This window comes from Somniosus microcephalus, unplaced genomic scaffold, assembly GCF_052327205.1.
Source record: "Somniosus microcephalus isolate GS21.2 unplaced genomic scaffold, FLI_Smic_1.0 unresolved_chr1, whole genome shotgun sequence".
Lineage (NCBI taxonomy): Eukaryota > Metazoa > Chordata > Chondrichthyes > Squaliformes > Somniosidae > Somniosus > Somniosus microcephalus.
Genome location: NW_028225179.1, coordinates 159,238,350 through 159,265,751, shown reverse-complemented (window position 1 = coordinate 159,265,751; position 27,402 = coordinate 159,238,350). Strand labels below are relative to the sequence as shown.

Below are 27,402 nucleotides of genomic sequence, written 5' to 3'. Positions count from 1 at the left end.
AGGAGGAGGGGGGACTGGGGTAAGGAGGAGGAGGAGGGGGGACTGGGGTGAGGAGGAGGGGGGACTGGGGTAAGCAGGAGGAGGAGGGGGGGACTGGGGTGAGGAGGAGGAGGAGGGGGGACTGGGGTGAGGAGGAGGGGGGACTGGGCTAAGGAGGGGGGCACGGGTGAGGAGGAGGAGGGGGAACTGGGGTGAGGAGGAGGGGGGACTGGGGTAAGGAGGAGGCGGAGGGGGGACTGGGTGAGGAGGAGGGGGGACTGGGGTAAGGAGGAGGAGGAGGGGGGACTGGGGTAAGGAGGAGGGGGGACTGGGGTAAGGAGGAGGGGGGGACTGGGGTAAGGAGGAGGGGGGGACTGGGGTAAGGAGGAGGGGGGACTGGGGTAAGGAGGAGGGGGTACTGGGGTAAGGAGGAGGGTATACTGGGGTAAGGAGGAGGGGGGACTGGGGTAAGGAGGAGGGGGGGACTGGGGTAAGGAGGAGGGGGGACTGGGGTAAGGAGGAGGGGGGGACTGGGCTAAGGAGGGGAGGCACTGGGGTAAGGAGGAGGAGGGGGGACTGGGGTAAGGAGGAGGAGGAGGGGGGACTGGGGTAAGGAGGAGAAGGAGGGGGGACTGGGGTAAGGAGGAGGAGGAGGGGGGTCTGGGGTAAGGAGGAGGAGGAGGGGGGACTGGGGTAAGGAGGAGGAGGAGGGGGGACTGGGGTAAGGAGGAGGAGGAGGGGGGACTGGGGTAAGGAGGAGGAGGAGGGGGGCTGGGGTGAGGAGGAGGGGGGCCTGGGGTGAGGAGGAGGGGGGCCTGGGGTGAGGAGGAGGGGGGCCTGGGGTGAGGAGGAGGGGGGCCTGGGGTGAGGAGGAGGGGGGCCTGGGGTGAGGAGGAGGGGGGCCTGGGGTGAGGAGGAGGGGGGCCTGGGGTATTGAGGAGGAGGGGGGCCTGGGGTATTGAGGAGGAGGGGGGCCTGGGGTATTGAGGAGGAGGGGGGCCTGGGGTATTGAGGAGGAGGGGGGCCTGGGGTATTGAGGAGGAGGGGGGGCCTGGGGTATTGAGGAGGAGGGGGGCCTGGGGTATTGAGGAGGAGGTGGGCCTGGGGTATTGAGGAGGAGGGGGGCCTGGGGTATTGAGGAGGAGGGGGGCCTGGGGTATTGAGGAGGGGGGCCTGGGGTATTGAGGAGGCGGGGGGCCTGGGGTATTGAGGAGGAGGGGGGGCCTGGGGTATTGAGGAGGAGGGGGGCCTGGGGTATTGAGGAGGAGGGGGGGCCTGGGGTATTGAGGAGGAGGGGGGCCTGGGGTATTGAGGAGGAGGGGGGCCTGGGGTATTGAGGAGGAGGGGGGCCTGGGGTATTGAGGAGGAGGGGGGCCTGGGGTATTGAGGAGGAGGGGGGCCTGGGTTATTGAGGAGGAGGGGGGCCTGGGGTATTGAGGAGGAGGGGGGCCTGGGGTATTGAGGAGGAGGGGGCCTGGGGTATTGAGGAGGAGGGGGGCCTGGGGTATTGAGGAGGAGGGGGGCCTGGGGTATTGAGGAGGAGGGGGGCCTGGGGTAATGAGGAGGAGGGGGGCCTGGGGTAATGAGGAGGAGGGGGGACTGGGGTGATGAGGAGGAGGGGGGACTGGGGTGAGGAGGAGGAGGAGGGGGGACTGGGGTGAGCAGGAGGAGGAGGGGGGACTGGGGGTGAGGAGGAGGAGGGGGGACTGGGGTAAGGAGGAGGAGGAGGTGGGACTGGGGTGAGGAGGAGGGGGGAGACTGGGGTGAGGAGGAGGGGGGAGACTGGGGTGAGGAGGAGGGGGAGACTGGGGTGTGGAGGAGGAGGGGACTGGGGGGAGGAGGAGGGGGGGACTGGGGTGAGGAGGAGGAGGGGGACTGGGGGGAGGAGGGGGGACTGGGGTGAGGAGGAGGGGGAACTGGGGTGAGGAGGAGGAGCGGGGGACTGGGGTGAGGAGGAGGAGGGGGGACTGGGGTGAGGAGGAGGGGGGACTGGGTAAGGAGGAGGAGGAGAGGGGACTGGGGTAAGGAGGAGGAGGAGAGGGGACTGGGGTAAGTAGGAGGAGGAGGAGGGGGGACTGGGGTGAGGGGGAGGAGGAGGGGGGACTGGGGTAAGGAGGAGGAGGAGGTGGGACTGGGGTAAGGAGGAGGAGGAGGAGGTGGGACTGGGGGGAGGAGGGGGACTGGGGGGAGGAGGAGGGGGACTGGGGTGAGGAGGAGGAGGAGGGGGAGGACTGGGGTGAGGAGGAGGAGCAGTGGGGACTGGGGGAAGGAGGAGGGGGGACTGGGGTAAGGAGGAGGAGGAGGGGGTCTGGGGTGAGGAGGAGGAGGGGGGACTGGGGTGAGGAGGAGGAGGAGGGGGGACTGGGGTGAGGAGGAGGGGGTACTGGGGTAAGGAGGAGGAGGAGAGGGGGACTGGGGGTAAGGAGGAGGAGGAGGAGGGGGGGACTGGGGTGAGGAGGAGGAGGGGGGACTGGGGTAAGGAGGAGGAGGAGGTGGGACTGGGGTAAGGAGGAGGAGGAGGTGGGACTGGGGGGGGTGAGGAGGAGGAGGGGGGACTGGGGTGAGGAGGAGGAGGGGGGACTGGGGTGAGGAGGAGGAGGGGGGACTGGGGTGAGGAGGAGGAGCAGGGGGGACTGGGGGAAGGAGGAGGGGGGACTGGGGTAAGGAGGAGGAGGAGGGGGTCTGGGGTGAGGAGGAGGAGGGGGGACTGGGGTGAGGAGGAGGAGGAGGGGGACTGGGGTAAGGAGGAGGAGGGGGGGACTGGGGTAAGGAGGAGGAGGAGGTGGGACTGGGTAAGGAGGAGGAGGAGGTGGGACTGGGGTAAGGAGGAGGAGGAGGTGGGACTGGGGGGAGGAGGAGGAGGAGGAGGGGGACTGGGGTGAGGAGGAGGAGGAGGGGGAGGACTGGGGTGAGGAGGAGGAGGAGTGGGAGGACTGGGGTGAGGAGGAGGAGGGGGGACTGGGGGGAGGAGGAGGAGGGGGGACTGGGGTGAGGAGGAGGAGCAGGGGGGACTGGGGTGAGGAGGAGGAGGGGGGACTGGGGTAAGGAGGAGGAGGAGGGGGGACTGGGGTGAGGAGGAGGAGGGGGGACTGGGGTGAGGAGGAGGAGGACGGGGGACTGGGGTGAGGAGGAGGAGGAGGGGGGACTGGGGTGAGGAGGAGAGGGTACTGGGGTAAGGAGGAGAGGAGAGGGGACTGGGGTAAGGAGGAGGAGGGGGGACTGGGGTGAGGAGGAGGAGGAGGGGGGACTGGGGTAAGGAGGAGGAGGAGGTGGGACTGGGGGGAGGAGGAGGAGGGGGGACTGGGGTAAGGAGGAGGAGGAGGGGGGACTGGGGTAAGGAGGAGGAGGAGGGGGGACTGGGGTAAGGAGGAGGAGGAGGGGGGACTGGGGTAAGGAGGAGGAGGGGGGACTGAGGTAAGGAGGAGGAGGAGGGGGGACTGGGGTAAGGAGGAGGAGGAGGGGGGACTGGGGTAAGGAGGAGGAGGAGGGGGGACTGGGGTAAGGAGGGTGAGGAGGAGGAGCAGGGGGGACTGGGGTGATGAGGAGGGGGGACTGGGGTAAGGAGAGGAGGAGGGGGGACTGGGGTGAGGAGGAGGAGGGGGGACTGGGGTGAGGAGGAGGAGGGGGGACTGGGGTGAGGAGGAGGAGGAGGGGGGACGGGGTGAGGAGGAGGGGGGTACTGGGGTAGGAGGAGGAGGAGAGGGGACGGGGTAAGGAGGAGGAGGAGGAGGAGGGGGGACTGGGGTGAGGAGGAGGAGGGGGGACTGGTGTAAGGAGGAGGAGGAGGTGGGACTGGGGGGAGGAGGAGGAGGGGGGACTGGGGTAAGGAGGAGGAGGAGGGGGACTGGGGTAAAGAGGAGGAGGGGGGACTGGGGTAAGGAGGAGGAGGGGGGACTGGGGTAAGGAGGAGGAGGAGGAGGGGGGACTGGGGTAAGGAGGAGGAGGAGGGGGGACTGGGGTAAGGAGGAGGAGGGAGGGGGGGACTGGGGTGAGGAGGAGGAGGAGGGGGGACTGGGGTGAGGAGGAGGAGGGGGGACTGGGGGGAGGAGGAGGGGGGACTGGGGTGAGGGGGAGGAGGAGGGGGGACTGGGGTGAGGGGGAGGAGGAGGGGGACTGGGGTGAGTAGGAGGAGGGGGGACTGGGGTGGTGAGGAGGAGGGGGGGACTGGGGTGGTGAGGAGGAGGGGGGGACTGGGGTGAGGAGGAGGAGGAGGAGGGGGGACTGGGGTGAGGAGGAGGAGGGGGGACTGTGGTGAGGAGGAGGAGGAGGAGGGGGGGACTGGGGTGAGGAGGAGGAGGAGGAGGGGGGGGACTGGGGTGAGGAGGAGGAGGAGGGGGGGACTGGGGTGAGGAGGAGGAGGAGGGGGGGACTGGGGTGAGGAGGAGGAGGAGGGGGGGACTGGGGTGAGGAGGAGGAGGAGGGGGGGACTGGGGTGAGGAGGAGGAGGGGGGGACTGGGGTGAGGAGGAGGGGGGGACTGGGGTGAGGAGGAGGGGGGGACTGGGGTGAGGAGGAGGGGGGGACTGGGGTGAGGAGGAGGGGGGGACTGGGGTGAGGAGGAGGGGGGGACTGGGGGTGAGGAGGAGGAGGGGATTGGGGTGAGGAGTTTGGGGGGACTGGGGTGAGGAGGAGGAGGGGGTACTGGGGTGAGGAGGAGGAGGAGGGGGGGACTGGGGTGAGGAGGAGGAGGAGGGACTGGGGTGAGGAGGAGGAGGAGGGGGGGACTGGGGTGAGGAGGAGGAGGAGGGGGGGACTGGGGTGAGGAGGAGGAGGGGGGGGGACTGGGGTGAGGAGGAGGAGGGGGGGACTGGGGTGAGGAGGAGGGGGGGACTGGGGTGAGGAGGCGGAGGGGATTGGGGTGAGGAGGAAGGGGGGACTGGGGTGAGGAGGAGGATGGGGGTACTGGGGTGAGGAGGAGGAGGAGGAGGGGGGACGGTGAGGAGGAGGAGGAGGGGGGACTGGGGTGAGGAGGAGGAGGAGGGGGGTCTGGGGTGAGGAGGAGGAGGAGGGGGGGGACTGGGGTGAGGCGGAGGAGGAGGGGGGGACTGGGGTGAGGAGGGGGGGACTGGGGTGAGGAGGAGGAGGGGGGACTGGGGTGAGGAGGAGGAGGAGGGGGGACTGGGGTGAGGAGGAGGAGGGGGGACTGGGGTGACGAGGAGGAGGACGGGGGGACTGGGGTGAGGAGGAGGAGGAGGGGGGACTGGGGTGAGGAGGAGAGGGTACTGGGGTAAGGAGGAGGAGGAGAGGGGACTGGGGTAAGGAGGAGGAGGGGGGACTGGGGTGAGGAGGAGGAGGAGGGGGGACTGGGGTAAGGAGGAGGAGGAGGTGGGACTGGGGGGAGGAGGAGGAGGGGGGACTGGGGTAAGGAGGAGGAGGAGGGGGGACTGGGGTAAGGAGGAGGAGGAGGGGGGACTGGGGTAAGGAGGAGGAGGAGGGGGGACTGGGGTAAGGAGGAGGAGGGGGGACTGAGGTAAGGAGGAGGAGGAGGGGGGACTGGGGTAAGGAGGAGGAGGAGGGGGGACTGGGGTAAGGAGGAGGAGGAGGGGGGACTGGGGTAAGGAGGGTGAGGAGGAGGAGCAGGGGGGGACTGGGGTGATGAGGAGGGGGGACTGGGGTAAGGAGAGGAGGAGGGGGGACTGGGGTGAGGAGGAGGAGGGGGGACTGGGGTGAGGAGGAGGAGGGGGGACTGGGGTGAGGAGGAGGAGGAGGGGGGACTGGGGTGAGGAGGAGGGGGTACTGGGGTAAGGAGGAGGAGGAGAGGGGACGGGGTAAGGAGGAGGAGGAGGAGGAGGGGGGACTGGGGTGAGGAGGATGAGGGGGGACTGGTGTAAGGAGGAGGAGGAGGTGGGACTGGGGGGAGGAGGAGGAGGGGGGGTCTGGGGTAAGGAGGAGGAGGAGGGGGGACTGGGGTAAGGAGGAGGAGGAGGGGGGACTGGGGTAAGGAGGAGGAGGGGGGGACTGGGGTAAGGAGGAGGAGGAGGAGGGGGGACTGGGGTAAGGAGGAGGAGGAGGGGGGACTGGGGTAAGGAGGAGGAGGAGGGGGAACTGGGGTGAGGAGGAGGAGGAGGGGGGACTGGGGTGAGGAGGAGGAGGGGGGACTGGGGGGAGGAGGAGGGGGGACTGGGGTGAGGGGGGAGGAGGAGGGGGGACTGGGGTGACGGGGAGGAGGAGGGGGGGACTGGGGTGAGGAGGAGGAGGGGGGACTGGGGTGGTGAGGAGGAGGGGGGACTGGGGTTGTGAGGAGGAGGGGGGGACTGGGGTGAGGAGGAGGAGGGGGGACTGGGGTGAGGAGGAGGAGGGGGGCACTGTGGTGAGGAGGAGGAGGAGGAGGGGGGGACTGGGGTGAGGAGGAGGAGGAGGAGGGGGGGACTGGGGTGAGGAGGAGGAGGAGGGGGGGACTGGGGTGAGGAGGAGGAGGAGGGGGGGGACTGGGGTGAGGAGGAGGAGGAGGGGGGGACTGGGGTGAGGAGGAGGAGGAGGGGGGACTGGGGTGAGGAGGAGGAGGGGGGGACTGGGGTGAGGAGGAGGGGGGGACTGGGGTGAGGAGGAGGGGGGGGACTGGGGTGAGGAGGAGGGGGGACTGGGGTGAGGAGGAGGGGGGGACTGGGGTGAGGAGGAGGGGGGGGACTGGGGTGAGGAGGAGGAGGGGATTGGGGTGAGGAGTTTGGGGGGACTGGGGTGAGGAGGAAGAGGGGGGTACTGGGGTGAGGAGGAGGAGGAGGGGGGGACTGGGGTGAGGAGGAGGAGGAGGGACTGGGGTGAGGAGGAGGAGGAGGGGGGGACTGGGGTGAGGAGGAGGAGGAGGGGGGGACTGGGGTGAGGAGGAGGAGGGGGGGGGACTGGGGTGAGGAGGAGGAGGGGGGGACTGGGGTGAGGAGGAGGGGGGGACTGGGGTGAGGAGGAGGAGGGGATTGGGGTGAGGAGGAAGGGGGGACTGGGGTGAGGAGGAGGATGGGGTACTGGGGTGAGGAGGAGGAGGAGGGGGGGGACGGTGAGGAGGAGGAGGAGGGGGGACTGGGGTGAGGAGGAGGAGGAGGGGGGTCTGGGGTGAGGAGGAGGAGGAGGGGGGGGACTGGGGTGAGGCGGAGGAGGAGGGGGGGACTGGGGTGAGGAGGGGGGGACTGGGGTGAGGAGGAGGAGGGGGGACTGGGGTGAGGAGGAGGAGGAGGGGGGACGGGGGTGAGGAGGAGGAGGGGGGAACTGGGGTGAGGAGGAGGGGGGGGACTGGGGGGAGGAGGAGGGGGGACTGGGAGGAGGAGGGGGGACTGGGAGGAGGAGGAGGGGACTGGGATGAGGAGGAGGAGGGGGACTGGGGGGAGGAGGAGGAGGGGGGGACTGGGGGGAGGAGAAGGGGGGACTGGGGGAGGAGAAGGGGGGACTGGGGGGAGGAGGAGGAGGGGGGGGACTAGGGTGAGGAGGAGGAGGGGGGTCTGGGGGGAGGAGGAGGGGGGACTGGGGGGAGGAGGAGGGGGGACTGGGAGGAGGAGGAGGAGGGGGGACTGGGGTGAGGAGGAGGAGGGGGGACTGGGGTGCGGAGGAGGAGGGGGGGACTGGGGTGAGGAGGAGGAGGAAGGGGGACTGGGGTGAGGAGGAGGAGGAGGGGGGACTGGGGTGAGGAGGAGGAGGAGGAGGGGGTACTGGGGTGAGGAGGAGGAGGGGGGACTGGGGTGAGGAGGAGGAGGAGGAGGAGGGGAGACTGGGGTGAGGAGGAGGAGGAGGGGGGACTGGGGTGAGGAGGAGGAGGAGGAGGGGGGACTGGGGTGAGGAGGAGGAGGGGGGGACTGGGGTGAGGAGGAGGAGGGGGGGACTGGGGGAGGAGGGGGGGACTGGGGTGAGGAGAAGGAGGGGGGACTGGGGTGAGGAGAAGGAGGGGGGACTGGGGTGAGGAGAAGGAGGGGGGACTGGGGTGAGGAGGAGGAGGGGACTGGGAGGAGGAGGGGGGGGACTGGGGTGAGGAGGGGGGACTGGGGGTGAGGAGGAGGAGGGGGGACTGGGGTGAGGAGGAGGAGGAGGGGTGGACTGGGGTGTGGAGGAGGAGGGGGGACTGGGGTGAGGAGGCGGAGGGGGGGACTGGGGTGAGGAGGAGGAGGGGGGACTGGGGTGAGGAGGAGGAGGGGGGGACTGGGGTGAGGAGGAGGAGGAGGTCTGGGGTGAGGAGGAGGAGGGGGGGACTGGGGTGAGGAGGAGAAGGGGGGACTCTGGTGAGGAGGTGGAGGGGGAGACTGGGGGGAGGAGGAGGAGGGGGGGACTGGGTGAGGAGGAGGAGGGGGGACTGGGGTGAGGAGGAGGAGGGGGGACTGGGGTGAGGAGGAGGAGGGGGGGACTGCGGTGAGGAGGAGGGGGTGACTGGGGTGAGGAGGAGGAGGAAGGGGGACTGGGGTGAGGAGGAGGAAGGGGGACTGGGGTGAGGAGTCGGGGGGACTGGGGTGAGGAGGAGGGGGAACTGGGGTGAGGAGGAGGAGGAGCGGGGACTGGGGTGAGGAGGAGGGGGGACTGGGAAGAGGAGGAGGAGGAGGGACTGGGGTGAGGAGGGGAGACTGGGGTAAGGAGCAGGAGGAGGGGGTGTCTGGGGTAAGGAGGAGGAGGAGGGGGGAATGGGGTGAGGAGGAGGAGGGGGGAATGGGGTGAGGAGGAGGAGGAGGGGGGACTGGGGTGAGGAGGAGGAGGAGGGGGGACTGGGGTGAGGAGGAGGAGGAGGGGGGACTGGGGTGAGGAGGAGGAGGAGGAGGGGGGACTGGGGTGAGGAGGCGGAGCGGGGGACTGGGGTGAGGAGGCGGAGGGGGGGGACTGGGGTGAGGAGGAGGAGGGGGGGACTGGGGTGAGGAGGAGGAGGGGGGGACTGGGGTGAGGAGGAGGAGGAGGTCTGGGGTGAGGAGGAGGAGGGCGTGACTGGGGTGAGGAGGAGCAGGGGGGACTCTGGTGAGGAGGTGGATGGGGGGACTGGGGGGAGGAGGAGGAGGGGGGCTGGGGTGAGGAGGAGGAGGGGGGGACTGGGGTGAGGAGGAGGAGGGGGGACTGGGGTGAGGAGGAGGAGGGGGGGGACTGGGGTGAGGAGGAGGAGGGGGGACTGCGGTGAGGAGGAGGGGGTGACTGGGGTGAGGAGGTGGAGGAAGGGGGGACTGGGGTGAGGAGGAGGAAGGGGGACTGGGGTGAGGAGTCGGGGGGGACTGGGGTGAGGAGGAGGGGGAACTGGGGTGAGGAGGAGGAGGAGTGGGGGACTGGGGTGAGGAGGAGGGGGGACTGGGAGGAGGAGGAGGAGGAGGGACTGGGGTGAGGAGGGGGGGACAGGGGTAAGGAGCAGGAGGAGGGGGGTGTCTGGGGTAAGGAGGAGGAGGAGGGGGGAATGGGGTGAGGAGGAGGAGGGGGGAATGGGGTGAGGAGGAGGAGGAGGGGGGACTGGGGTGAGGAGGAGGAGGAGGGGGGACTGGGGTGAGGAGGAGGAGGAGGAGGGGGGATTGGGGGGGAGGGGGAGGGGGGACTGGGGTGAGGAGGAGGAGGGGGGACTGGGGTAAGGAGCAGGAGGAGGGGGGGTCTGGGGTGAGGAGGAGGGGGGAATGGGAGGAGGAGGAGGGGGGAATGCGGTGAGGAGGAGGAGGAGGGGGGGACTGGGGTGAGGAGGAGGAGGAGGGGGGACTGGGGTGAGGAGGAGGAGGAGGGGGGACTGGGGTGAGGAGGAGGGGGGGACTGGGTGGGGAGGGGGAGGGGGGACTGGGGTGAGGAGGAGGAGGGGGGGACTGGGGGTAAGGAGCAGGAGGAGGGGGGTCTGGGGTAAGGAGGAGAAGGGGGGTACTGGGGTAAGGAGGAGGGGGAGGAGGGGGGGACTGGGGTAAGCAGGAGGAGGGGGACTGGGGTAAGGAGGAGGGGGGACTGGGGTAAGGAGGAGGGGAGGAGGAGGGGGGACTGGGGTTAGGAGGAGGGGAGGAGGAGGGGGGTCTGGGGTAAGGAGGAGGGGAGGAGGGGGGGGACTGGGGTAAGGAGGAGGAGGGGAGACTGGGGTAAGGAGGAGGGGGGTACTGGGGTAACGAGGAGGGGCCAAAAACGACACGGAAAAAATACCAGAAAGCAATTAGCAATGAATCAACTCAAGCTCTCTTGGACACCTTTCTGGATAACATATACACTCACAATAAAGAAGGTGTAAACCGGGCAGTGAATAACCTAAACAATATTTTTGCTAATTTGGCAATAAGGTCAAACTTGAAAGCTCGCAAGAGCAAACCCAAAACAAAAAACTATGAAAAATGGTTTGACCCAGATTGCCATAACATGAGGAAAAAAACTTACAAAAATATCAAACCAAAAACACAGACATCCAGAAAACGAGGAATTACGCCTTACTTATTGTCAGACACTAACACAACACAGAAACACACTCAGAACCAAAAAAAGCAATATATTAAGAATACACTCAGCTCCATTGAGGAATCCATTGATTCCAATTTTTTCTGGGACAACTGGAATACATTACACAAAAAACAACACGACGAATTGGCCATTCAAAATGGAGACACATGGGAAAACCACTTTGAAAAATTATACCAGAAAAACACACTAAGGCCAGAGCAACACCAAATATGCAAAAAACTGGAAAAGCTAGAAATGGCCATAAAAGATAACCAAAACCCGCTAGACTCCATAATAACAGAAAAAGAACTTTTTGAAAAACTCAAGGACCTGCGACCAGGAAAAGCTTGCGGGGCAGATGGCATACTAAGCGAGATCATTAAACACACAGACGATAAAATGAAACTGGCTATCCTAAAACTCTTCAACTTGGTTCTGAGTGTCGGTTACTTCCCTGATATCTGGAACAAAGGACTCATAACGCCCATATACAAAAGTGGGGACAAAGTCGACCCAAATAACTATCGAGGCATCTGTGTAAACAGTAACCTGGGGAAGGTATTCTGTAGTATCATAAACAAAAGACTTATAAACTTCCTTGAGCACAATGTCTTGAGTAAAAGCCAAATTGGATTCCTGCCAAACTACAGAACATCAGATCATATCTTCACCCTACAGACCCTAATTGACAAACACGTTCATCAAAACAAAAGCAAAATCTACGCATGCTTTATAGATTTCCAGAAGGCTTTCGATTCCATCTGGCACGACGGTTTATTCCTGAAACTTATCGAAAGCGGGATAGGGGGAAAAACATATGATGTAATTAAATCAATGTATACAAACAACAAATGTGCAGTTAAAATTGGAGACAAACAAACAAAATACTTCCCACGGGCGGGGGGTGACGCAGGGCTCGGCAATCTCACCGACACTCTTTAATATTTACATAAATGAATTGGCAAAACTACTTGAACAATCTACAGCACCCGGCCTCACCCTATATGAATCCAAGGTTAAATTCCTCCTCTATGCAGATGACCTGGTTCTGCTGTCACCAACTAAGGAGGGTCTACAGCAGAACCTGGATCTGCTGGAGTCGTACTGCCAGACTTGGGCCCTGACAATAAATCCCCAAAAAACCAAAATCCTTGTGTTCCAGCCAAGATCCAGACATCAGGGACCCAAAATAAATTTCACACTAGGAACAACCAAAATTGAACAAACCACTAACTACACATACTTGGGCTTAAAAATCAGTTCTATGGGAAATTTCAAACTGGCTGTGAATGAACTGAAAGAGAAAGCAAGAAGGGCTTTCTATGCCATTAAAAAATCAATCCAAATAGAAATCCCAATTAGCATTTGGCTCAAAATTTTCAAATCATTAATTGAACCAATTGCACTCTATGGCAGTGAGGTCTGGGGACCGCTAACACAACAAGAATTTGCAAAATGGGACAAACACCCAATTGAGATCCTACATGCAGAATTCTGTAAAAGTATCCTCCGGACTCAAAGGAAAACCGTAAACAATGCATGCAGGGCAGAACTAGGCCAATATCCATTAATAATCACTATCCAAAAAAGAGCCACCAAATTTTGGAAACACCTAGAAATGAGCAACCCCCAATGCTATCATTACGAAGCCCTGAAATGCCAAGAGAGGACCATAAAGAAGAATCCCCTCAGTCAACTAGTCCTGGGACTCGGTGAAGTAACTACTAACAATAACCAGCCCCAGGACAGTGACAGCGTAACACAAAGAATTCGACCCAACACAATCGTCGCTAAGCAAAAGGAAAAATATCTGTCATATTGGGCAGAAACAACAAAAACCCAAAGCAAACTCAATTGCCACTTGGCCCTAAACAGACAATACAACATGGCTGATTACCTGACCATGGTAAAGGATAGCAAACTGAGAAAAACCTTGACAATGTACAGACTTAGTGAACATAGCCTGGCGATCAAAAAAGGTAGACACAGGCAGACCCGGCTACCAAGAGAGGACAGGATATGCTCTCACTGCAGTTAGGGAGTGGTGGAGACAGAGATGCACTTCCTCATAGCTTGTAGAAAATATCAGGGCATAAGGGAGAATTTCTACCCAAAATTCACAAAAATATGCCCGGAATTCAGAAATTTGAATGACGACCAAAAACTCCCATACCTACTAGGGGAAGAGAGAAATTGTGTAACACTAGCGGCACACTATGTTACAGCTTGCCATAAACAGAGGGACAACCACTAAATATAAGAAAAGAGTATATATAAATTATATGAAAGTATATTTATACACTCGGGGATATATCTGTTTATACACTGTATGGATAGACCTGTATTTTTGTGTATAAACATGAATGTTTTTCGATGCTTTGGCAACATAAGATGTAACTTGTCATGCCAATAAAGCGAATTGAATTGACTGGGGTAAGGAGGAGGGGGGACTGGGGTAAGGAGGAGGGGCGGACTGGGGTAAGGAGGAGGGGAGGAGGGGGGGCGAGGAGTAGGGGGGGCGAGGAGGAGGGGGGGACGGGGGTGAGGAGGGGGGCACGGGGGCGGGGAGGAGGAGGGGGGGCGAGGAGGAGGGGGGGACGGGGGTGAGGAGGGGGGCACGGGGGCGGGGAGGAGGAGGGGGGGCGAGGAGGAGTGGGGGACGGGGGCGAGGAGGAGGGGGGGAGACGGGGGCGAGGAGGAGGGGGGGAGACGGGGGCGAGGAGGAGGGGGGGACGGGGGCGAGGAGGAGGGGGGACGGGGGCGAGGAGGAGGGGGGGACGGGGGCGAGGAGGAGGGGGGGACGGGGGTGAGGAGGAGGGGGGGGACGGGGCGAGGAGGAGGGGGGGGACGGGGAGGAGTAGGGGGGGACGGGGGCGAGGAGGAGGAGGGGGCGAGGAGGAGGGGGGGGACAGGGGCGAGGAGCAGGGGGGGGGACGGGGGCGAGGAGGAGGGGGGGGGGACGGGGGCGAGGAGGAGGGGGGGCGGGGGCGAGGAGGGGGGGCGGGGGCGAGGAGGAGGGGGGGGCGGGGGCGAGGAGGAGGGGGCGGGGGGGGGCGAGGAGGAGGAGGAGGGACGGGGGCGAGGAGGGGGGGACGGGGGCGAGGAGGAGGGGGGGACGGGGGCGAGGAGGGGGGGACGGGGGCGAGGAGGGGGGGACGGGGGCGAGGAGGAGGCGGGGGCGAGGAGGAGGGGGGGACGGGGGCGAGGAGGAGGGGGGACGGGGGCGAGGAGGAGGGGGGAACGGGGGCGAGGAGGAGGGGGTGACGGGGGCGAGGAGGAGGGGGGGACGGGGGCGAGGAGGAGGGGGGGACGGGGGCGAGGAGGAGGGGGGGACGGGGGCGAGGAGGAGGGGGGGGACGGGGAGGAGGGGGGGCGAGGAGGAGGGGGGGCGAGGAGGAGGGGGGGGCGAGGAGGAGGGGGGGCGAGGAGGAGGAGGGGGGGCGAGGAGGAGGAGGGGGGGCGAGGAGGAGGGGGGGGTACGGGGGCGAGGGGGGGGGACGGGGGCGAGGAGGAGGGGGGGACGGGGGCGAGGAGGAGGGGGGGACGGGGGCGAGGAGGAGGGGGGACGGGGGCGAGGAGGAGGGGGGGACGGGGGCGAGGAGGAGGGGGGGACGGGGGCGAGGAGGAGGGGGGACGGGGGCGAGGAGGAGCGGGGGACGGGGGCGAGGAGGAGGGGGGGGACGGGGGCGAGGAGGAGGGGGGGACGGGGGCGAGGAGGAGGGGGGGACGGGGGCGAGGAGGAGGGGGGGACGGGGGCGAGGAGGAGGGGGGACGGGGGCGAGGAGGAGGGGGGGACGGGGGCGAGGAGGAGGGGGGGACGGGGGCGAGGAGGAGGGGGGGACGGGGGCGAGGAGGAGGGGGGGACGGGGGCGAGGAGGAGGGGGGGACGGGGGCGAGGAGGAGGGGGGGACGGGGGTGAGGAGGAGGGGGGGACGGGGGCGAGGAGGAGGGGGGGACGGGGGCGAGGAGGAGGGGGGACGGGGGCGAGGAGGAGGGGGGGACGGGGGCGAGGAGGAGGGGGGGACGGGGGCGAGGAGGAGGGGGGGACGGGGGCGAGGAGGAGGGGGGGACGGGGGCGAGGAGGAGGGGGGACGGGGGCGAGGAGGAGCGGGGGACGGGGGCGAGGAGGAGGGGGGGACGGGGGCGAGGAGGAGGGGGGGACGGGGGCGAGGAGGAGGGGGGGACGGGGGCGAGGAGGAGGGGGGGACGGGGGCGAGGAGGAGGGGTGGTGGCGAGGAGGAGGGGGGGGACGAGGAGGAGGGGGGGGACGGGGGCGAGGAGGAGGAGCGGGGGCGAGGAAGAGGAGGGGGGCGAGGAGGAGGAGGGTGGGCGGGGGGGACGGGGGCGAGGAGGAGGGGGGTGCGAGGAGGAGGGGGGTGGCGAGGAGGAGGGGGGGGGCGAGGAGGACGGGGGGGACGGGGGCGAGGGCGAGGAGGAGGAGCGGGGGGCGAGGAAGAGGAGGGGGCGAGGAGGAGGAGGGTGGGCGGGGGGGACGGGGGCGAGGAGGAGGTGGGGGGACGGGGGCGAGGAGGAGGGGGGGGACGGGGGCGAGGAGGAGGGGGGGGACGGGGGCGAGGAGGAGGGGGGGACGGGGGCGAGGAGGAGGAGGAGGGGGGCGAGGAGGGGGGGACGGGGGCGAGGAGGAGGAGGAGGAGGAGGGGGGGACGGCGGCGAGGAGGAGTGGGGGGCGAGGAGGTGGGGGGGTCTGTGGATTATTACACAGAGGGGGAAACTGATTGAATTATGTTTGCACTGACAGGGTCTGCTGACCAGTGAGTGAGCCACAGTACTGTCTGGTGGGGACAGGATGTACTGCAGATGGTGCAGCTCTAATGTGGAATCCATTGGAAGGCAATGCTCCTAATTACATACCTGCCAAGTCTGTTATTTGGAGTGTCACGATATATTGTATAATTTTTAAATTAACAAACCGCAGCCGTGTCTTCAGCTGCCGAGGCCCTGAGCTCTGCAATTCTCTTCTAAGCCTCTCGACCTCTCTCCTCCTTAAAACCGACCTCTTCAACCAGCTTTTGGTCACCTGTCCTAATCTCTCCTTATGTGGCTCAGTGTCACACTTTGTTTGACCCAGATTTAATGTGATTCGATAAAGAACCAGAGGAGACATGAAGCAACAAAAAAAAATTCTTACAGGGCTGACAGGGTAGATGCAGGGAGGATGTTTCCCCGGGCTGGGGAGTCTGGAACCAGGGGTCACAGTCTCAGAATAAGGGGTCGGCCATTTAGGACTGAGATGAGGAGAAATTTCTTCACACAGAGGGTGGTGAATCTTTGGAATTCTCTACCCCAGAGGGCTGTGGAGGCTCAGTCGTTGAGTATATTCCAGACAGATTTTTGAATATTAAGGGAATCCAGGGATATGGGGATCGTGCAGGAAAGTGGAGATGAGGTAGAAGATCAGCCATGATCTTATTGAATGGCGGAGCAGGCTCGAAGGGCCAAATAGCCGACTCCTGCTCCTATTTCTTATGTTCTTATGAAACTTTTAATTTTACACAGCGAGTTGTAGTGATCTGGAAGTATTTTTGAAGTGTGCTCACAGTTGTAATGTAGGAAACGTGGGAGCTGATTTGCGCACAGCAAGCTCCCACAAACAGCAACGTGTTAGCTACCAAATAATCTGTTTTTGTGATGTTGGTCGATGGATAAATATTGGCCAGGACACTGGGGAGGACTCCGCCTGCACTTCTTCAAAATAGTGCCATGGGATCTTTTACATCCACTTGAGATGGCAGACGGGGCCTCGGGTTAAGGTCTCATCCGAAAGAGGCACCTCCGACAGTGCAGCACTCCCTCAGTACTGCACTGCGAGAGTCAGCCCAGACTTTTGTGCTCAAGGTTCTGGAGCGGGACTTGAACCCACAACCTTCTGAGTTTAAAAAAAAAACAAATTGGTAATCCAGAAAAATAGACAGCAGGAGTTGGGGGCAGTTCTGGTGCAATTATCGCCCTCCTGTCAGACTATGTAAAGGGGCAGATTTTACAGGATTACTTCTTCACCCAGAGAGGGGTGAGAATGTGGAACTCGCTACCACATGGAGTGGTTGAGGCGAATAGCATCGATGCATTTAAGGGGAAGCTGGATAAACACACGAGAGAGAAAGGATCAGCTGATGGGGTGAGATGAAGAGGGGTGGGAGGAGGCTCGTGTGGAGCATAAACACCAGCACCGACCAGTTGGCCTGTTTCTGTGCTGCAAACCATGTGCAATGCCGAGGGAAATCCAGGAGTATTTTAGTAAAAAGGCAGCAAAGCTTGTCGATGTCTTTTCATTAAGACAAGGCAAGGGAATACATAATAACTGGTGGGACACTGAGAAGTGCAGAGGATCAGAGGGACCTTGGAGCGCATGTCCACAGATCCCTGAAGGTAGCAGGACAGGGAGATAAGGTGGTTAAGAAGGCGTACGGGATACTTGCCTTTATTAGCCGAGGCACAGAATATAAGAGCAGGGAGGTTGTGCTTGAACTGTATAAAACACTAGTTAGGCCACAGCTAGAATACTGCGTGCAGTTCTGGTCCCCACATTACAGGAAGGATGTGATTGCACTAGAGAGGGTGCAGAGGAGATTTACGAGGATGTTGCCTGGGCTGGGGAATTTTAGCTATGAGGAAAGATTGGATAGGCTGGGGTTGTTTTCTTTGGAGCAGAGGAGGCTGAGCGGAGACCTAATTGAGGTGTATAAAATTATGAGGGGCCTAGATAGTGTGGATAGGAAGGACCTATTCCCCTGAGCAGAGGGGTCGATAACCAGAGGGTTTAGATTTAAAGTAATTGGTCGGAGGTTTAGAGGGGATTTGAGGAGCAATGTTTTCACTGAGGGTGGTGGGGGCCTGGAACTCACTGCCTGAAAGGGTGGGAGAGGCAGAAACCCTCATCACATTTAAATAGTGCTTGGATATGCACCTGAAGTGCCGCAACCTACAGGGCTACGGAGCAAGTGCTGGAAAGTGGGATTAGGCTGGATAGCTCTTTGTGGGCCGGCACGGACAAGATGGCCTCCTTCTGTGCTGTCACTTTCTCTGATTTCTCTGATTAAAGTCAACAACCTATAACCTCCACCAACCAAGCAGCTCATTTTCCCCTGGCTGCCAGTTTGGTTGATTGAAGGAAATACCTTGCATTTATGAAGCACCTTTAACACCCTCAGGGCCCCCGAAACACTTCATTGTCAATGAGGTACTTCTAAAGAGCAGTGAGTGTAATGTAGGCAAACGTGCGCACAGCAAGCTCCCACAAACAGCAGTGAGAAAAATGACCAGAGAATCTGTTCTGGTGGTGTTGGTTGTGGGATAAATATTGGCCAGGACACATCAGGAATAGAAGGATATGCCGAATGGGGAGGGAGGAGGCTCGTGTGGGACATAAACACCGGCACGGACCAGTTGGACTGAGCGGCCTGTTTGTGTGCTGTAATTCTACACTAACTCTGTAGTAGGGAGATGTGCAAAGCCCATTTCAAAAGCAGCTCTGTACAAGTGTTAGGTGATGCGTAGTACTGTATTTCTGTCCTGATTTCAGAAGGAACACGTGTCTCATTTGCGAGCACTTTGCCAAGCAAGTTAAACCTGTGTGTGAGCCTTTTTTTGCTCATGTTTCTGTCTGGTATTAAATACTTACTCCAGCGTGGTGAGCTAAACCATGTCACTGAATCAATGCTCTACCACTTGCGCAGTCTTTCCTCCTCCCCCGAGCTCATTAAATCTCATTTAATTTGTATTGGGAAATTGGTTCAAGCTGGAATTTTTGCCTTGGTAGGCCCATTTCAAAGCCTGCAGCTTTATTTTAACCGAGCATGCTGGCTGCCGGGCAAAGATTACACCTGCAGCAGGCTTGACCTTTGTGTCTGCATCTATATTTTTATAAATGGTGAGTGTGGTCGCTTCACCGCACCGAGGAGTCATTTCCTCTGTATACGGTTTAAAAATAGTGCTCTGTCTTACAAGAGCTTTTTTACCTTGGCAACACTGCGCAAAGCATAAAGTGGTGATGGGCCCTAATGACCATAGACTTACATTTATACAGCGCTTTTCACCACCACCAGACGTCAGTTTCCACATGTACGCTGACGACACCCAGCTCTACCTTAGTACCTCTTCTCTCAACCCCGCCACGGTCTCTAAATTCTCAGACTGCTCCTCCGACATACAGTTTGTGATGAGCAAAAATGTTCTCCAATTAAATATTGGGGAGACCAAAGCCATTGTTTTCGGTCTCCACCACAGACTCCGTTCCCTAGCCGCTGACTCCACCCTCTCCCGAACATCTGTCTGAGGCTGAACCACACTGTTCGCAACCTTGGTGTCATATTTGACCCTGAAATGAGCTTCCGACCACATATCGCAGCATATCAAAGACCACCTATTTGCACCTCCGTAACTTCGCCCGTCTCCGCCCTTCCCTCAGCTCATCCGCTGCTGAAACCCTCACCCATGACTTTGTTCATTCTCGATTTGATGACTCCAACGCACTCCTGGCTGGCCTCCCATCTTCCACCTCGTATAGACTTGAACTTTATCCTCACTCACACCAAGACCCGTTCGCCCATCTCCCCTGTGCTCGCTGACCTACATTGGCTCCCAGTTAAGCACGCCTCGATTTCAAAACTCTCATCCTTGTTTTCAAATACCTCCACGCCTCCCCCCTCCCTATCTCTGTAATCTCCTCCAGCCCCACAACCCCCGAGATATCTGCACTCCTCTAATTCTGCCCTCTTGAGCATCCCTGATTATAATCGCTCAACCATTGGTGGCCGTGCCTTCTGTTGCCGAGGCCCTAAGCTCTGGAATTCCCTGCCTAAACCCCTCTGCCTCGCTAATTCTCTTTCCTCCTTTAAGACGCTCCTTAAAACCTTCCTCTTTGACCAAGCTTTTGGTCACCTGCCCTACATTCTCCTTAGGTGTATCGGTGTCAATTTTTTTTTGTCTTGTACTACTCCTGTGAAGCACCTTGGGACGTTTTACTCCATTAAAGGCGCTATATAAATGGATGTTGACAATTTCTGTCGATATACTGGAGCTGTTTCAATTCCAGGAGCAGAAGAAAACCATTTTTGAAGACTTTTAGTTTAAGCAACAAGAGAGCATCTGTGAAATGAAGGTGAATTCTCAGTGGGCCGTTGTGGGCTGCGCCTGTACGGGTAGCGTGTGATGCACCCCATGCCCGGATAACAGAACTCTATCCCTGTGCATTTTCAGCAGCGTGGCTCAGTGTTTATTAAGCATGGTGATCAATGTGCTTGTGACCTGCGATAGTTTTGCTTCCTTCTTTAACAAACTCTTTTTTTTGTCTTCACAGGAACAGTCGAACCAATCGCAGAACCTCATCGACTCTGAATTTTCTAAATCGCGCTATATTTTGGATGAAAAGAGTGGAATTTTGTCAAAGAATTGAATGAGGAAAAGGATGATATTAGATATTATTCAGAATGGAGACAAATCTGTGGGAAATCCGAGACAATTCACGATAAGCTTTTCTTGTATATAAATAACCTGAACTCGGGTATAGAAAGTACAATTTTGAGGTTTGCGGATGATACAAAACTTGGCGATGTAGTTATTAGTGAGCAGGATAGTAGCAGACTTCAGGAGGACAAAGGCAGACTGGTGAAATGGGCAGACACATGAGCGATACAATTTAATGCAGTAAGTGTGAAGTGGTGCACTTTGGGAGGAACAACATGGAGAGGCAGTATAATCTAAATGGTTCTATTGTGAGGGTTGTGGAAGCGCAGAGGGACCTGGGGGGCATGTTCACAAATCTCTGAAGGTGGCCGGGCAAGTTGATAAGGCCGTCAAGAAAGCTTGTGGGATACTTGGCTTTGTAAATGGGGGCATTGAATTCAAAACACGGAAGTCATGCTAAACCTTTACAAATCACTGGTTAGGCCTCAGCTGGAGTATTGTGTAGAATTCAGGGAACCACACTTTAGGAAGGATGTCGCGGTCTTGGAGAGGGTAAGAAGGAGGTTTACTGGGATGATAGTAGGAATGAGGGACTTCAGTTATGTGGAGAGATTGCAGAAGCCGGGATTGTTCTCCTTCGAGCAGAGAAGGTTAAGGCGACACCTAATAGAGGTATTCAAAATTCTGAGGGGTTTTGATTGAGCAAACAGGGAGAAACTGTTTCTTCTGGCGGGTGGATTGGTAGCCAGGGGTCACAGATTTAAAATAATTGGCACGAGAACTAGAGGGGAAATGTGGAGATATTTTTTCACAAAGGGTTGTTAAGATTTGGAACCTGAAAGGGTGGTGGAAGCAGATTCCATAGGAACTTTCAAAAGGCAATTGGACATGGACTTGAAGAGACTAATTTTCAGGGTTCTGGGGAAAAGGCTGGGGTGTGGGAATAAATTAAACCGCTCTTTCACAGGATGAACAGCTTTAATCTCCTAGGTGTCTTTGACATCCAAGGCTGCATCACATCCTTCCTGCCTACTCTATTGTGCCTTAATACTTTTTTTATTCATTCACAGAAAGGGTTGTGGAAATCTGGAACTTTCTCCCTCAAAAGATGCGGCTGGACCTGCTGTGATTCCCAGCAAAAAAAATCGTTTTTTGTTTTTCATACAGACCCCAGCATCTGCAACGTTTGCCCCCTGTGACCCCACCTCATTGTTCTTTGATGTAATGGTTTCCTGACTGACCTGTTTGGACACCATTCACACCTGTGATTGCTGTGATTATTTCTCTGCCGAAGTGTGATAAAGGGCAGTTAGAAAGATTACCTGTAATCATCTGGCAGTACTCTCTGACTATATATACTGTGTCTGTATGCAACTCTTCACTTCACCTGACGAAGGAGCAGCGCTCCGAAAGCTTGTGATTTCAAATAAAGCTGTTGGACTATAACCTGGTGTTGTGTGACTTCTTTCAAAAGACTGTGGATGCCAGGATCAAACAATTCAAAATTTCCAAGACTGAGATGGGTAGATTTCTGTTGGTTAAGGGCATCGAGGGATATGGAGCAAAGGCGGGTAAATGCAGTTGAGGTACAGATCAGCCATGATCGAACTGAATGGTGGAACAGGCTCGAAGGGCTGAATGGCCTCCTCCTGTTCCTGTGCACCATCCTCTGCAGTCAGCCATGTTTATAATATTCCCACAACACTGTAGTTCCCGAGTGCTACAGTAGACTCGTTTCAGAATTGTTGATTCCTAATGCATTCAGCATTCCCGTCTATACAGCTTACTGTAGATGTTCCCATCTTTTGGCCCCTAGTTTACCCTTGTTAATGTTACCTGGTTCTTGTATATCACCCACCTGCTGTCTAGATTCCACTCTTTAATCAATGTCATGTGGGATCACATTTCCTCCTGGCCTTCTCCCTCCTATCCAATGGAAATGCTTCTTGCAGCTACTTCAACGTTCCTGACCAGTTCCATTGTTTTTATTTGGCCATCTCGCTCCCTTTGTTATCACAAGGAGAATGCCATTTACTTTTCAAAGCCCCAGTATTATTTTCGCAGCAGATTGACGGACAGTTATTCATATTCGCGATTTTCTTTGCAAAACATATTTTTCACCATAAACAGGAAGTATAACAAAGGAAATTGCCTTGCTTTTCTAGGCCATCCTTACATGGGAGGTTTCAGAGCCCTTACATGATTTCTTACAGTCATTTAGCCCTTCCTGCTCCTCCAGTACCTTTTGTCATTTATCTTCAATGTGCACAGACCTATCTCTAGGTAACCAACTCATCATCATTACCACACTCATCACTACCCACCTCCCTACAGCCAGAATCTCCCTGCACCTCACCAACTGCATCTTTGTCCTAACCATGTCCTCTGGCTGCTGAACTACTTCTTCCTCCATGACTTGGTCTTCTGCATTAGGAGTTAGTGCTTGATCTAATTGAATGGTGGAACAGGCTCGAGGGGCTGAATGGCTGACTCCTCTTCCTATGTTCCTGTATCTGCACATTGTTGTGCCTTTCTCAGTGTCTTTACAAGCGTTCTTCCTGTCGTCAGTGCATCCTCTATTATCTTGTGTGCTCGGTTTCCTCCAGCACTTATTTCTGTTTCTTGCTGACCCTGTACCTGTTTGCAAAAATCCCAGTCACAGCTCCCCAGTGACTCGCCCTTAATATTGAGTACCAGCCCATCCACTTCACTAAACTCTGACTCAATTAGTCCAATACTATCCACCCGCCTTTGCTAATTAGCTTTACAATCGTTTCCTTCTATTAGTTCTCGTCCGCTCCTCTCAAAGGCCCAAAGCTTTTCCTTCAGGTTTTTGGCAGCTGAGATCAGCGAGTTGCTCCACACTTTACTATTGACTCTCGAGCTCTTTCATGCTGCAAAGTCGAGCCTTGTTTAGTCTGTTTGAGCTCTGCCAGCGGTCTGCTGTGAGTTAACATTTGTGTTTCTCTCTATTTCAGGAGAGTACGCCCGAGGAGCAGAGGTACGACACGCTCTCCAAAAATAACTGAACAACATTATAGAAACATAGAAGATAGGAGCAGGAGTAGGCCATTTAATGAGATCATGGCTGATCATCCAAATTCAGTACCCTGTCCCGGCTTTCTCCCCATATCCCTTGATCCCTTTAGCCTCAAGAAATATATCCAACTCCTTCTTGAATATATTTAATGAAATGGTCTCAACTAGCCTGTGTGGCAGAGAATTCCACAGGTTCACCACTCTCTGGGTGAAGAAATTCCTCCTCATCTCTGTCCTAAATGGCGTACCCCTTATCCTTAGACAGTGACCCCTGGTTCTGGACTCCCCCGCCATCGGGAACATCCTTCCTGCATCTAGACTGTCTAGTCCTGTTAGAATTTTATAAGTTTCCATGAGATCCCCTCTCATTCTTCTAAACTCTAGTGAATATAAGCCTATTATAAAGTAGCATATTGAAGAGCTTCTTTTATTTTCTGCTGTTAAATATTTGATATTTACATTATTAGTGAAGACGACCATCAGCCAAACATAGCGGAAGGCAGCCTGTCTCTGGGAGCATTTAAAGGACCCACCCAGTATAGAGTGTGGAGACCTGTAATGGACATTCTCAGCCCTGGTACGGAGGGCCTTTCCTGTTTTCTTACTTAACCTGTAAAATCTCCAATAAGTGTGCTCATCTTAAGAATACCAGACAAGAGTACAAGAATGTAAATATTATTCATACTGACTTAATATAAGAAAATAAATGAAATGGAAGTAGGTAATGTCTGATTCATGAATTATATAATGCAACAATGAAATAATAATCAGAACTATTTGAGAAGAAATCAACCAATTTATTAATTTCATTAGTAAGAAACACTGATCTAAATCATTAACCTGTCACAGTGGCTTGTTTCATGGCTTAAAACTGGAAAAAATAATGCACAAGAATATTCACAACTGATTTGGTCAAATCACTTTTGATCACCTCCTGACTCCCCAAAGCCTTTCCACCATCTACAAGGCACAAGTCAGGAGTGTGATGGAATACTCTCCACTTGCCTGGATGAGTGCAGCTCCAGCAACACTCAAGAAGCTCGACACCATCCAGCACAAAGCAGCCCGCTTGATTGATACCCCACCCACCACCTTAAACATTCACTCCCTCCACCACCGGCGCACTGTGGCTGCAGTGTGTACCATCTACAAGATGCACTGCAGCAACTTCTGACTCAGTGGCGAGGGTGTTAACCGCTGAGTCACAGCTGACACCTACAATAAACTTCCTAACAGCTCAGATACCTTTGGTGAGATTATCCGGAGATACCTTGGGTGAGATTATCCGCAGGGCCTGATAATCTACATCCTAGGGTACTTAAGGAAGTGGCCATAGAAATAGTTGATGCTTTGCTGATCATCTTCCAATATTCGATAGAATCTGGAACAGTACCCATGGATTGGAGGGTAGCTAATGTTACCCCACTATTCAAAAAAGGTGGTAGAGAGAAAATGGGGAATTACAGCCTGACATCGGTAGTGGGGAAAATGCTGGAGTCCATTTTCAAGGATGTAATAGCAGAGCACTTGGAAAACAGTGACAGGATCGGACAAAGTCAACATGGATTTACAAAAGGTAAATCGTGCTTGGTTAATCTACTGGAATTTTTTGAGGATGTAACTGGTAAAATAGATAAGGGAGAACCAGTGGATGTGGTGTATTTGGACTTTCAGAAGGCTTTTGATAAGGTCCCGCATAAGAGATTAGCATGTAAAGTTAAGGCACATGGGATTGGGGGCAAGGTATTGACTTGGATAGAGAACTGGTTGGCAGACAGAAAGCAAAGAGTTGGAATAAACGGCTCTTTTTCCGAGTGGCAAGCAGTGACTAGTGGGGTACCGCAGGGATCGGACCTTGGGCCCCAGCTATTCACAATATATATTAATGATCTAGACAAGGGAGCTAGATGTAATATCTCCAAATTTGCAGACGACACAAAGCTGGGTGGGCGTGTGTGCTGTGAGGAGGATGCCGAGAAACTCCAGGATGATTTGGACAGGTTGGGTGATTGGGCAAAAGCGTAGCAGATGCAGTATATTGTGGATTATAATGCAGTATAATGCGAGTTTATCCACTTTGGTGGCAAAAACAGGAAGGCAGATTATTATCTGAATGGCAATAGATTGGGAGAAGGGGAAGTGCAACGAGACCTGGGTGTCCTTGTGCACCAGTCGCTGAAGGTAAGCATGCAGGTGCAGCAGGCAGTTAAGAAGGCAAATGGCATGTTGGCCTTCGTAGCGACAGAGTTTGAGTACAGGAACAAGGGTGTCTTGCTGCAGTTGTACAGGGCCTTGGTGAGACCACATCTTGAGTATTGTGTGCAGTTTTGGTCGCCTTATCTGAGGAAGGATGTTCTTGCCATGTAAGGAGTTCAGCGAAGATTCACCAGGCTGATACCTGGGATGGCAGGAATGACGTATGAGGAGAGATTGGGTCGATTGGGCTTGTACTCGCTGGAGTTTAGAAGAATGAGAGGGGATCTCATTGAAACGTATAAAATTCTGACAGGACTGGACAGACTAGATGCAGGAAGGATGTTCCTGATGGCAGGGGAGTCCAGAACCAGGGGTCACAGTCTAAGGATAAGGGGTAGGCCATTTTGGACAGAAATGAGGAGGAATTTCTTCACCCAGAGAGTGGTGAACCTGTGGAATTCTCTACCACAGAAGGCAGTAGAGGCCAATACATTAAATATATTCAAGAGGGAGATGGATATATTTCTTAAGGCTAAAGGGATCAAGGGGTATGGGGAGAAAGCAGGGACCGGGTACTGAATTTGGATGATCAGCATTGATCGCATTGAATGGTGGAGCAGGCTCGAGGGGCCGAATGGCCTACTGCTGTTCCTATCTTCTATGTTTCTATAAACCAGTGTAGTTTAGCATCAAAGCCCTGGGCTGGGACCTTCCACCGTCCCTCTGGCAATTAATGGGTAGAGCTGTGGTGAGTGGGTGGAAGTTTGGTTCTGGACACAGTCCACCTATTTTACGCCCATTTAATTTCCTGCCACACACGGACAGGCCTATTGAAACTATATTCAAAGGACAGAAGTACGTCACCAGATATATTTACAGTAATTTTCCCCATAGCAACGCTGGGTGCAAGCGGCACCTGTTAACCTTTGAACCCCAGTGTTGCTATGGGTGGTGCGAGGGACATTTAATATTCAGCGCTGAGTGATTGTTTTAAAAAACACGAACTTGTATCTGAAATATACACCGGCGGAACTGAGGCTTGCCAGGGCCGGTGCAGCCATTCTCCATTCCCGCTTCCCCTCCCACCCACTCACTCCAGGTTGACTCCCGGGTTGAGACTTGCGAGCCGGGTAAAGTTGTGTAAATGACTGTGAAGCTGGAAGAGCAGCCGGGGTGAGAGGCGCCTCTGTGTGGGAGGCAGCAGTCCCACCATGCTGGTGAGGGATGAGAGTAGGTTCCAAAACACAATGGAATAGAATTCCGTCCGGCGGGGAGGATTGCAGCCAATGAGAGAACCTGCCCAGATTCTCCTTCCATTGAAGTGAATGTAAGAAAGTCCCGCTGGGCTGTGTAAGGGGTGTTCGCGGCCCCCACGCCAGATTTTCCTTTCTGTGCTTCATCCAGGCGCTGCTTAACACCCAGGTAGTAAAATAAAAATATACCGCAATGTTGCATATTGTGAAAGATAAGGAACATTTTGCAGGATAGAATCACAGACAATATCTCTGCAATAAAAAAAATCATTTATTTCAAATCAACATTGGTCTCTGCTCTCCCCCTTCCTTCCCCCTTTACTCTCTATTTCCCAGCCTCACTAAAAAGCCTGTTTATCTCTCAGTCCAATGAAGGCTGCATCCCAAAACGTCATATCCGGTGTTTTCTCCCTGCGGGATTGGCTCGAGTGTCCTTCCTGTAGGGGGAAGCGTTTAAAGATCAATCCCAATAGGATGTCGTTTCACCCCCTCCCATTTCCACTGGTCTGTCCCACAGTACTCCCCCCACACCCTGTGATGTACTTCCTCTTTATCAGGGACTGGGTGGGCAGCACTGGCTGACATGTGAATCCACAGACCCCAAATCCCCAATACACAGTTTGAGTATCTCGATTTTCTTTTCTATTTCTGAAAATAAACTTAATTTGCTCAAACATATAGAAAGTGTGATGAAATATTCATCATCATCACTGCCTGTGACTGAGATCGGTTTCAGTGCCATTTCCCTTCCCCCAGACCTCATTGTATTGTGTACTGGAATGTGCTGTATTGTATACTGGAATGTGCTGTGTGTAGGGCTCCGCCCATACCTGGCCCCGTTTGTAGGCTGGCTCAGTCTGGCCTCAGTCCCCAGAAGGAAGACATCTCTCTCGCTTACGTGTTGCGTTCTAAGTTAATAAAAGCCTTGTTTTGTTCTGCTAACTTCGAGTCTCGGAATTATTGAGGCACATCAGAAAGCAAGATCCAAATACATTCTGCACAGTATAAAATTATCCTGGAATTCACAGGCACGAGTGATGTAACCAGTCTCACGAATGCTGTTGTTTATTCAAACATTTATGTTGAGAAGATGTTACATTTGCCCCTGAGATAGAGAACATCAGGTCTTGTTTCCCCTCTTACACTTGGGAAACATTGAACTAGAAAGG

The 27,402-nt window shown here is 57.0% G+C and overlaps 1 protein-coding gene and 1 long non-coding RNA gene across 2 annotated transcripts in view; one reads left to right on the top strand and one right to left on the bottom strand.

Moving 5' to 3' along the window:
* Positions 1–21,191, top strand: part of LOC147096370 (uncharacterized) — a 24,079-nt gene extending 2,888 nt beyond the window's left edge. The window contains exons 2-4 of the long non-coding RNA XR_015074587.1: positions 15,082–15,173; positions 19,596–19,985; positions 20,816–21,191. This is a non-coding gene — a long non-coding RNA (uncharacterized LOC147096370). The remainder of the gene's footprint in view (positions 1–15,081; positions 15,174–19,595; positions 19,986–20,815) is intronic.
* LOC147096368 (zinc-binding protein A33-like) overlaps positions 1–27,402 on the bottom strand; it is a 766,539-nt gene that overhangs the window by 724,059 nt on the left and 15,078 nt on the right. The gene's annotated exons all lie outside the window — the stretch shown is intronic.